Below are 12,036 nucleotides of genomic sequence, written 5' to 3'. Positions count from 1 at the left end.
TAAAGCAGCACAGAATGTGAAAAATAGAAAAGTACAAACCTGAGGCATCAGTTGGAGACTTCATACCAGCCTTTTAGTACCTGAAGAGGGGCCCCAAGGGGTCTGGGAAGAGATCCTTCATCAGGAATTGTAGTGACAGGACAAGGAGGAATGGCTTCCAACTGACAGAGAGCAGGGTTGGATGGGATATTGGGAAGGAATTGTTTCATGGGAGGGTTGGAACTCTTGATTAAGAGAGCAAGAAATATTGATGATACAGATAAAGAAATGGCAGGGGCAATGGAGAAGCTGGGGCTGCCCCTGGATCCCTGGCAGTGCCCAAGGCCAGGTTGGACACTGGGGCTTGGAGCAACCTGGCACAGTGGAAGGTGTCCCTGCCATGGCAGGGGTGGCACTGGATGGGCCTTAAGGTCCCCTCCAGCCCAAACCATTTTAGGATTCTCTGTGAGGCTCCAAACCTGGGAAGCACATGGGAGCCCCTTCCCTGCTGCCAGCTCTGAGCTGCCTCAGTCAGACATCAGGGACAGCCCAGACAGGTCACCCTCCAGCTGTGCATCCTGCCTGGCAGCTGGAAAAGTGCTCCAAGGTGCCACACTCTCCTCAGGAGCCACCAGGAAAATGCCCCTGAACATCCCACAGCAGCAGGAGGAATTAACAGCCCCTGACTGCACCTCTCGGCCACTCAAGCAAACAAAGCTTTTTGCACAAACAGGTACCACAGCCATGGAAACTGCACGTTAACCAGAGTCTGGAGCTCTTTTCCCTCCCTGCCAGCTCAAGGAATGCATCCCACACAGCTCTGGAACACTCCTGACAGCACAGGGACGAGGTTAAAAAATTCTCATTGCGTCCTTGGGATTTATGGTTGGGGGCATTTATTTCCTTCCAGATTTGTTTGTTTGGGCATGTTGTACAGCCTGTATATCATCTCCAGTACTAGCTGTTACTTATGTTTGCAAATAGAGCTCCACAAATAACAATACATAAAATACAGAGACAATTTTCAGCTCACAGGGAATATAAACTATACAGGCACTTTCAGAGGGCACAGTAGACTAAAAAATATTGAATTTCAGGCACTTTATGGAGACACCAATCTTTTGTATGCATGCATATTGATTTATAATTATGACTTGAGGGACATTTTAGTAATCTAGAAGTATCCAGCTTTTTACAGCTCACAGACTGTGCACAGTTTGATAATATAAAACCCTTCCCTGTTTCCTTACAAAATCTTCTCATTTGAATTCCGTGCTTGTATACACAGGGAAAAAATGCACTGAAGATAAACAGTATTTCATGCCACAGTAAGGTTTCCTAAACTTGTCTCACCAGTTTAGTGTTTCACAGAAAACTCAGGCTACCTTTAATACAAAACCACTTAAAAATAACACTTGGCTTCACAGGGAGGTTTCTTGTTTCAACAGAATGCACCTCAGGTTTGTGTGGGCTGAGTGGAATCAACAAATGAACTCTTACTGAAGAGTACTCACAATATTGACTGAACATTTGGTTTCTTACTGATCTGATTGAACAGAGCCACAATTTTCAATATTTATTTGGTAGAATGTACGATATATGGTGCTGCTGAGGTAAAATGCAGCATTTTTGAGGATTTGGGCCTCCCAGTGACATAGATGGGAATAGCTCTTTGGTTGCAAGGCTCACCATCCCTTTCCTCCAAAGGATCCTGCATGAGGCAGGAAAAACACAGCTTCCTACCAAATTCCCCAGCAAAAACTCATGGAAAACTGGAATATGGTCTGCTTAAAGTGTCAGAGATATCTCATTTTCCCATCCCTCATTCTCTACCCAAGCAGATTTTCCCCATCCAAAGTGGGGAAATTAGGCCCACTCTCCCTCTCTCTGAGTTTCTCTAAATCCCACACCCACATGTTGAGTTTGTGAGGTCCCCAGGACGGAGGAATTGAGAATCTGACTCCATGTTCTCAGAAGGCTGATTTATTATTTTATGATATTATATTTTATTAAAGAATGCTATACTAAAACTATACTAAAGAAAGAGAAAGGATGCAGACAGAAGGTGCAACAAGAATGATAATGAAAAACTCATGACTGACTCCTCAGAGTCCAACACAGCTGATGGGGATTGGTCATTAAGTAAAAACAATTCACATGAAACCAATCAAACACTGACAAGTTGGTAAACAATCTCCAGACCACATTCCAAAGCAGCAAACACAGGAGAAGCAATCACATAATTCTTGTTTTCATTCCTCTCTGAGGCTTCTCAGCTTCCCAGGAGAAGAAATCCTGGCAAAGGGATTTTTTATGACAGTGACACCCACATTCCCAACAACACCATATAATTAATCCAGTGGCCTCATGGTAAGTGTGTAAGTAAAATTGAGCAATCAGGATAGACCAAAGTGGGCTCATATTTTCAAGCTATAACAAAACCCAGCCAACCTCAGCTGCCAGGGGGAGAGCACAGCTCCCCAAACACCTTTGGCATCTCAGTACTTTTTTTCCCAACAGCCTCCAAAACCCTTCCTAAAGATGAGGCTGAGCATTGAAATTCATAAAGCCACTTGATCTGGAGGAGCATGCACTCGGCAGATGTGACTTTTATGATTACTCTCCTCCCACTCAGCACGATTGACTCTTGTTCCCCAGGCTATAAACTACCTGCCTCTTCCTCCCCCCAGGTGACAAGCAGCTTCATTTAACTTTAACTTTCTGTGTCTCTCATTTTCCGCCCTCTTCCCCATCCTTTCTTCTCTGCAGCTCCCAAATACATTTCCTTTAAACAAAGGCCTAATTGATACATACCTAATTAACATCTGAGCGTTTGTTCTCAGCTTGTATTTAGCTCTGAAAATTGCTGCTTCTATTTCAGACCTGAACAAGGGCTTGCATACCTGAGAGTTTGCCTGATATTTCCAGCAATACCAGTTGATGTCATAAAACACACACTGGTGGCTGTTTATTCCCATTATCCCATCTACCAGGATTCAGGAGGGCACTGTGCCCATCTCAGCTGACCTTCCTGAACTGATGGTGGGAATAAAAAAATCAAAGAGCCAAACCAGGTCTGCATTAATATGTCTGCACCAAACCTCCTCAGCCAGCAGGAAAGTTCTCCATGTTGTTGTGGAGGTAGAATTTGACAGGAATGTTCTATATTGCTGCAGTTTGGAGCTCTGTGTGACATTTCTGCCCTTCTGAGTTCAGTTTTCTCTTACCCATCCTCGCCCTGCTCTCTGTTCTTTGGGAGGTGCAGGTTGGTATCAACTCCTTCCCATTATCCTGAAAATAATGGGAATAATCCCATGGATTATTTATGCTAGATTAGCACAGACAGTTATTTAAATGATGCATATTTGCAGGCTCTGAAGAATATTGCAACTTCTTTCCAGCTGAGAGAATGAATGTTTGGGAGTTCCCAGCATCATTTGGCATTAGCTCTGATAGCAGAACTCGTGTCACACAGATGTTATTTATATTGTTTATTTTCTCCTGTGCTATGATCACTCCCTCAAATGAGGCTTACACCAAGTGCTTTTAAAAAAATAAAAATGTTCCAGCAAAATGCTTTGTTTGGTTTTGTTTTGGGGGAAGAATGCCAAAATGGAGGGAAAACAATACTGAGAGGTTTTTATTAGAGAAGTCAGCCAGATCCATCTCAGCCCTGCCTCCCACTCATCAGCTTCCCATCAAATGGGCCCAGGGCCTGCCCTGACCTTGGATCAGCTCATCTGTGCTACTGATTCCCTTAATCCCAGTGCCCTTCCCAGCAGATGCTGATGCTGTGGGCTCAGGTCTTTCCTGGGCTGTGTTTTCTGCAAACAGCACCCATTTCACACCCCCTGTGCAAGGATGGAGCCTTGTGCTCAGCCCTGCTGCCCCACAGCTCTTCCAGAGAAGCTGCCAGGATGGATCTTCCTTCCCCAGCAGAGCAAGGATTCATGTGGGGCTACAATCTACCAGATGCTGGGATTATTCCATGCTATGGGGTTCCATTTAAGTGTCACCCCACTGACACACGGCCCCTTGATGAGCACTGCTCTCTGTGGGTTTGCCTCTTTCATGTTGCAGCACCTATGGGGAAGCCTGATCTTCCTGACAATTGCTGACCCACACTGGAATTGTGTTGGGGAAACAATTCCTGCTTGAAAATTAGCATTTTGTTGTGATGTTTTCCAGTATAAAGCAGTTAGACACATTCAAACCCTGCAAAACACTGGCACAGGGTGCCCAGAGAAGCTGTGGCTGCCCCTGGATCCCTGTAAGTGTCCCAGGCCAGGCTGGATGGGGTTTGGAGCAGCTTGGGACAGTGGAAAGTGTCCCTGATGGTGGCAGGGGATGGAATGGGGTCATCCTCAAGGTGCCTTCTAACCCAAACCATTTTGTGATCTGATGATTCTAAACCAGAGGCTGCTCTGTTAAAATGACAGCAAATTTAGCCCCAATTTTTGTAGAGATCTTCATCTTGGAAATTTGCAAGTCTATTCCCTGATCCTCTAAAAACATCCTGATGAAGATCTAAAGCTACCAGCCAAGCCCTCTGATGCTGCCTGAGCTCAGAAACCACTTTAAATTTGATCACTGCTTCCCTGTCTCCATTTGCAAAATGACAACTAAAAGGCAGCAAAGAGGGAAGCAGTGCCTGTGCCAGCCTTCAAGACTCACTGGAGAGGAATCTGAGCTGGCAGAGGAGCAATTACTCTCCCCTACTCCCTTTATCCATTGCCAGAGCAGGAAACAAAGACAAGAGAGTGGTTTGGGAGTGCTGCTCACCAGGAGAGCTCACACTGCTGTGCTGGGTGGAAGGGAGCAAAGGACTGGGAGAGCAGCTGAAACTGCTGCACAGATGAAAAGAAAATCTACCACTTCCCCCTAAAATGATAGCTGATGGTTACATCGTGGATTCTGTGATGCTGCTTGGTACTAATAATAATTATTGATTGTTTACCCTTCCCTGGGAGGGTGGGCAGGCCATGGCACAGCTGTGGCTGCCCCTGGATCCCTGCAGTGCCCAAGGCCAGGTTGGACAGGGTTTGGAGCATCCTGGGATGATGGATGGTGTCCTTGCCATGGCAGGGGGTGGAAAGATGTGATCTTTAAGGTCCATTTCAAACTGTTCTAAGATTCCATGATTACCTTTCCCTAGAGATCCTGAAAAGAATTGTGACATTCTAAACTCTGTTGTGCAACCAAATTTGAAGACATTTTAGAACTTTGTATGAAATGACAAGTCAAAATTCTGTTCCCTTTGCTCATGCAAAACCTTTGCTGATCTCAGTGGGGTTGAGTCTATTTTTAAAACTAAAATACCTCTCTTATGCAATAGGACCATCCAGAGTTACAAATAAATGTATTCTTTCCAAGGCTTTTGTATTTTACCTCTTTTCATAACGTTTAAAGGTTAGCTGAGTGTATTAAATATGTTTACAAGAGGCAGGTCCTGATGAGGATGGAACATTGAGAGGTGCAAGGCTGCAGAGTACAAGGTAAGGGAGGAGGTGGCTGTGGTACACAAACATTTCCACTGCTCTGAGCTGTTACCTGAGAGCTGAGGCCTTGGGGTCCTGCTGAAATGACTTAGCTGCTGTAAATGCAATTTTGAGAGTGTTCAGTGCAGCTCCTCAGGGCCCTGGGAATGCCAGCAGCCCCTGGAGCCACCCTTCCCTGTAATCCTCCTCTGCAGGGAATTCCACCCTGCACATCCAAGGCTTTGCTGCCAGTGCTTGAGGTGATGCTGTGTAAGCTTCCCTCACTCTGCTGTGAGCCCAGCTGAGCTGGGGGAAAGAGCAGAGAGAATCCTCAGCCAGGGCTTCTGCTCAGTGCCTGGCAGGGAGCTTGGATCCCCTGCCCGCTGCCCTTGCACCTGCCTGTCCCTCTGCACCTGGGGCTTGCAGTAAGGTAGAAAAATCATAAAGAAAGGGAAATGATTTATGAAAAATCATAATCATAAAATCAAGCCTGCCCTCCTGGAATCAGTGGCTGGCCTTATCAAAGCTAGCTTTTTGCAAGTTACCATATGAAACCAATCCTGTTGTGAGCAGTTTGTTATAACAATCTATTCCTGGGCAAAAAACCAACTTGCACCTGCATAAACTGGTTTTACACCGTTAGATAGAAAAATGAAAATAATCTTTCACAAACAGCTTCCCTACAAGTATACACTGAGTGTCACGGACATATTTTATGAAAAATCCTTTTGCTAGGATTTTTCTCCTGAGAAGCTGAGAGGCCTCAGGAACAAAATGTAACCAATGATTATCTGCTGCTGTGGAATGCAACAGGTGGATCTGTGATTGGTCTCATGTGGTTGTTTCTAATTAATGGCCAATTACAGTCCAGCTGTCTCAGACTTTGGTCAGTCACAAGATTTTATTATTATTCCTTCCTTTCCTTGCTAGCCTTCTGATGAAATCCTTTCTTCTCTTCTTTTAGTATAGTTTTAATATATAATTTTCTTTAAATATAATATATCTCATAAAATAATAAATCAGCCTTCTGAAACATGGAGTCAAGATTCTCATCTCTTCCCTCGTCCTGGGACCCCTGGGAACACCACCACACACTGAGAGTTTGAGTGACCAATCAATACAGAATAACAACTTGTTGCTAACCAATAAAGTAACTGGCAAGATAATTACTGACCAATTGGAGTCCCACACAAGGTCTGTAAAACTGGATAAAAAGGAGTTATGTGAATAAAGAAGGGGCTTTCTCCACCATGAAGAAAATGGAGTCCTGTGTGATTTATTCTATACCTATGTGGTCACCTGGGCCTCTGGTGCCTGCCTGGCGGGGCCTGGGCCCTGTGTGCTGCTGCCAGACCCTTGGAGAGCTGCAGAAAAGTTCTGTTTCCTGGCAAAGGGCTGTAGGAATTCCCCAGGTTGTAAGAAGGATTATTTTGGGGACAGATTTAAAAGTTATTTTTACAGACAACACAAACTAAGTGGTTAATGCACCTTCTGTAGCTTCCACTGGTTGCACATTATGATGAGTAACCCCCATCCATTCTGGGACAGAATTACTTCCAGATTTAAATGCAATCCTTCCACAGCATCACTCTCTGCATTTCCCTGACAGGAAGTTTGTTGTGGTGTTGTGAGGGTTCCCAGGACGAGGTGAGAGTTGAGAATTTGACTCCAAGTTCTCAGAAGGCTGATATATTATATTATATTATATTATATTATATTATATTATATTATATTATATTATATTATATTATATTATATTATATTATATTATATTATATTATATTATATTATATTATATTATATTATATTATATTATATTATATTATATTATATTATATTATATTGTAAAACTATACTGAAGAAAGAGAAAGGATACATCAGAAGACTAGACAAGAATGATAATAAAAACCCATGACAGACTCAGAGAGTCTGACACAGCTGGACTGGGATTGGTCATTAATTATAAACAATTCACATGGAACCAATCAAAGATGCACCTGTTGGTGAGCAACCTCCAGACCACATTCCAAGCAATCACATAATCATTGTTTACATTTCTTTCTGAGGCTTTTCAGCTTCTCAGGAGAAAAATCCTGGCGAAGGGATTTTTCAGAAAATATCATGGTGACAGTTTGCAGCAATTTAGGGCTGGTCCCTTCTCCCAGACAACAGGACAACAGGAAATGACCTCAGGTTGTGCCAGGGGAGGCTCAGGCTGGACAACAGGATGAATTTCTTCTTGTAAAGGGTGGTCAAGCATTGAAAAGAGCTGCCCAGGGAGGGAAAATCACCATCCCTGGAGGGGTTCTAGAAATGGCTGGACGTGGCACTCAGCGCTGTGGTCAGGCTGAGATGATGGGGTTCAGGCAAAGGCTGGGCTCTGATTTTAGAGGCTTTGTCCAACCTAAGTGATGCTCTGGGGATTCTGTTTGTGCTCCTTGTGTCCCTGACACGGGGGCTGCTTGTGAAACGACCACAGCATCACTCACAGGGCACAGGTGGGAACGTCCTTTACCCAGAGGGACAGGTTGGGCTTTTTCCTTTTTTTTTGAGGGGGCAAAGCTCCCTTTGCCACATAACAATGGACCCATTGGAAGAGGGTGATGAGCCTTTTGCCTTCATCACTGTGTGTTCACTGAGCCACCTGAGTGTATCAATGCAGAGGCCACTCAGCCCTGTCACCCCTAAGCAGATGCCCAAAGAAAATTGCTTCAGTGTTCAGAAACCTTTTCACTGCAACTCCTTTCCTGCTGCAACAAAACCACTGCTGAACTATGCAGCACTAATGCCAATCATGTTTTATTTCCCTCCAGAAAGTTTCCTTTCTCACCCTTCTTTGCAGATGCTTCCTTTCTCCCCCTCTGCCCTCGATTTGTTGTCAGCTCTCAGAGCTTTACTTGTTTAATCAGGAGCCCAAATTCCTCAGAGCAGGTGCCTCGACTCCTCAGCTGGCTGTCAAGCTCTGGAACCAGCCACATGCCTCTGCAGAAGAAACAAGGAAGGAAATCTATATCCTTTCCCCTCACTGGCCAGGCTGCTGACAAATTCTGCCCTGCATTGCAGAGGTGATTCAATTATTTCAATGAACCCAATCAGAAATAATTAATGAAGACTTTCTAATGCATATTGGGAAAACCATCCACTAAAACCATGGAACTTTTCTTTCTTTTGCTGTATTGCTTCACTCAGCAGCTTACAGCTAATAAGTTACAAAGCCTTGGTTTACTTGATTCCCACTGCTAATCCCTTTTGGTAGGGCAGAGGTGGATACAATAAATGTCAGAAGATTATGAAGGCGCGGATGGTGCTTTGAAATGGAAACTGTAAGAAGAGCCACAAGCTGTGGTTACCCACATTACAACACTTCAGTCACTCCTTGGCTGGTGTTTGTTAGCTTTGCCATGGAGCAGGGTTTGCCAAGCAGCACCCGTGCCCTTTGTGCCCTCTTGCAGCTGCTGGATGATCAAAGCTCACCGTGGGCAAGTGAGGGACAGGGCACAGCACCTCTCATCCTCTGTGTGCTTGCCCTCCAGGGGAACACTGCCTGCAGCCACACTCGTGGGTCAGCAAGCAAGGCAATTAAAACCATCAGCTAAACAGCCTCTAATTGCAACAATTTCCATGGAAGTGCCAGGCTGTGGCTGCTTTTCCTGCTGCAGGTGCAGAGAGCTCAGGGTTCAGCCCACACTGCCTGAGTTGATGCCATGCTGGAGACTCCATAAGGAAGAGTTCACTGCACTCAGCTTGCTCCATTTGCTGTTTTCTGCTTCTCAGCCACAGCTGTCAAATGAACAGATTTGATAGCACAGGGTTGTTGCTTTTTTCTTTTTTTTTTCCCTGTCAGGGAAAAGAAGATTTTGTGAAGGCCTAAAGACCTAAGTAAAAGGTCAATTGGCATAATCAGCAATTTAAGTAATAAATCTATTATCATGCTTTCAATTTCATTAGCCAATTAATGATTCCAGCCCCTGGGTTAGAAGTGGCATTTCAGTGTGCTGGGCATGGTCATTCCCAATGGAACCACAGAATCCCAGAATGGTTTGCGTTGGAAGGGACCTCAAAGCCCATCCAGTGCCACCCCTGCCATGGCAGGGACACCTCCCACTGTGCCAGGCTGCTCCAGCCCCAGTGTCCAGCCTGGCCTTGGGCACTGCCAGGGATCCAGGGGCAGCCCCAGCTGTGCCAGGGCCTCACCACCCTCACAGTAAAGATTTTTTCCTAATATCCAATCCAAACCAGCTCTCTGTCAGTTTGAAGCAATTTCCCCTTGTCCTGTCACTCCAGGGCCTTGTAAATAATCTCTCTCCCTCCTTCTTGTAAGCTGCCTTCAGGTCCTGGAACAGTACAATTTTAATTTACTTGATGGCAAAGATAATTTATAACACAAAACCTCAAAAGGACACAGCGGTTCCTCTGCTCTCCAGGCATCAGTCACGTCCTCCTTCAAATTAGAAAAGTGTGTAATGGAACAGGGAGAAGAAACCTCTAATATGGAAATGGAATTTTGTTGGGGTGTTTATGTTCTTGCAAATTTCTTTGCTTGACATTAATAGAAAGCAGCAAAAAGCATATTCTGGAAATAGTTTTGGTCACAATCTAGAACACTGCAGCCGTGAGGGAGGAAGGAGAACATGGACAGAGAGGGAAGGGCACATTTCAGCAGCACCAAGAGCAGCCTCTCTGCTTTTGTAAACTGTGGGGGATTTTTTTTTTCATTTTTTTTGGGTCAGGGTTGGGATTGAAAATATTTGAGACACTATTTTGTGTTCAGATTTAGATATTTATTATTTCTTATTTATATTACAGTTTTATAAGCTGTGATTTTTACAGTATTTTACTAACAAGTTATAAAATGGCCCCGTATCTATCTTTCTAAGGTTTTTTAAGGAAAAATTATTTAATCAAGAAATTACACTTAAATTATTTTTTTAAAATTTAATACCTAATTACTTTTGTTTTGTAATGTGGATTTTCCCGTCTAATTCTAAAATACTGCTTAAACTTATGAAGAAGAAGGTGAAGAAGAAGGATTAGCTACCACCCTAAAACTTCTATTTTAGTTTTATATATATCTTATTATATTTTAAAACTTTAAACTGTAAGGTTTTTGCTACATGATGATATTACATGTTACTTTTATTGAAACTACACACTTAGGATCTTAGTTCTATCATTCAATTTTTTAAGTTTTTTTCTACAGTTTTAGGTTAAATGTAGTGTTTTCTTGAGGGTCTTTGTTTCTCAACACAGAAAGTCTAAAATTATCAATTCTAGGACTCCAACAGTAAACCAAAGCTCACTCATTTGAAGCTGTTTTCTTGAAAGACACTACTTTGAAGAAGACTGAGCCCAGATCTGCTAACAGCTCTCCTGAGAGCCCAATCCCCAAGTTTTTCACTGATCATGAGCCTTTTCCCACTGACCACCCCACATTGCACAGGTTAGTGACTGTACTTGTCACTGCTCTTCCATCCTGGATTTAAATGTGCTCTAAGCAGATAAGAAGCAAACTGTTTATAGATGCAGCACTGAGAGTATAATTAACCATCCTGCTTAATGAGGTATTAGTGAGGATACAGTGGCCACTCACCTCCTTCTCAGTCTTTGCCCTGATCAGTGCTCATCAAACTGAGCTCTCCAGAGCAAACAACAGAAAATCCCATTAGGAAGTAAAGCTTCACATATCATTAAAGATCCTGTGTCACCCATGCTGGCTAGGACAGGACTGGCAGAGTTTTCCAAAACAGTGTCCAGAAATTTATACATTTATATTTTTTCCAGTGTCCAGAAATTTACATCCAGTGTTTGAACTATGTTTTCCTCCTGCACCAGGCTAAGATAGGTCCAGCATGCCCTCAGGCCCTGGATTTGAAGGTTTTCTGCCTCTCAAAAATTTGGGCATACTTCACAGAAACTCCAAAGTTCTCAGCCGAGGAACAGCTCCTGACCAGATGGCAGCAGGAACCCTGTGTGTGTGTTAGGGCTACTGAAATCTCTGCTAGAGGTTGGAACAACACTGAGTTCACACAAAAGCCCTCTTTACTCATCTGAGATTTGTATAAAAATACAGTCACATAGCTAATGCCACCCAGCACCATAACATGTGTTATTGACAAAATTAATGCACACACACAAACAAAAACAAAAAAACAAAACAAAAAAAAAATCCAGGTTTAGGTCAGAGTTCCTTGCACACCAGAAATTTATATCAAGTGCTTGAACTGTTTCCTTGCATTCAGTATTTCATTGCTGTTCCACTGATGACCTCCAGAAATCCCTTTGTGACCTAAATTATTCTTTGATTCTATGAATTGTTTTGAATTCCATTGAATTGCTTTGACACATGAAACAAGGTAGATCCATGCTCAGCAAAATGGCAATGTGCTCTGTAAAATAAGCCAGCAGGTTTTGGTCCTTCCTGGGTAAGAGCTATGTTATTTAACACCCTTGCCTTCCTCAATATCAGGTGAACTCATCTGTTTACAGTTGCATAACATCATTAAAGTTTCAGCTTCTGAAAATTTAAATACAAAGAGATGATAAACTAAATAGTTAAGAGAACCTGGGATTAAATTCCTCT

Source organism: Molothrus aeneus, chromosome 2, assembly GCF_037042795.1.
Source record: "Molothrus aeneus isolate 106 chromosome 2, BPBGC_Maene_1.0, whole genome shotgun sequence".
Classification (NCBI taxonomy): Eukaryota; Metazoa; Chordata; class Aves; order Passeriformes; family Icteridae; genus Molothrus; species Molothrus aeneus.
The sequence above is the reverse complement of the archived record's forward strand: the minus strand, read 5'-3'. Positions refer to the sequence as shown.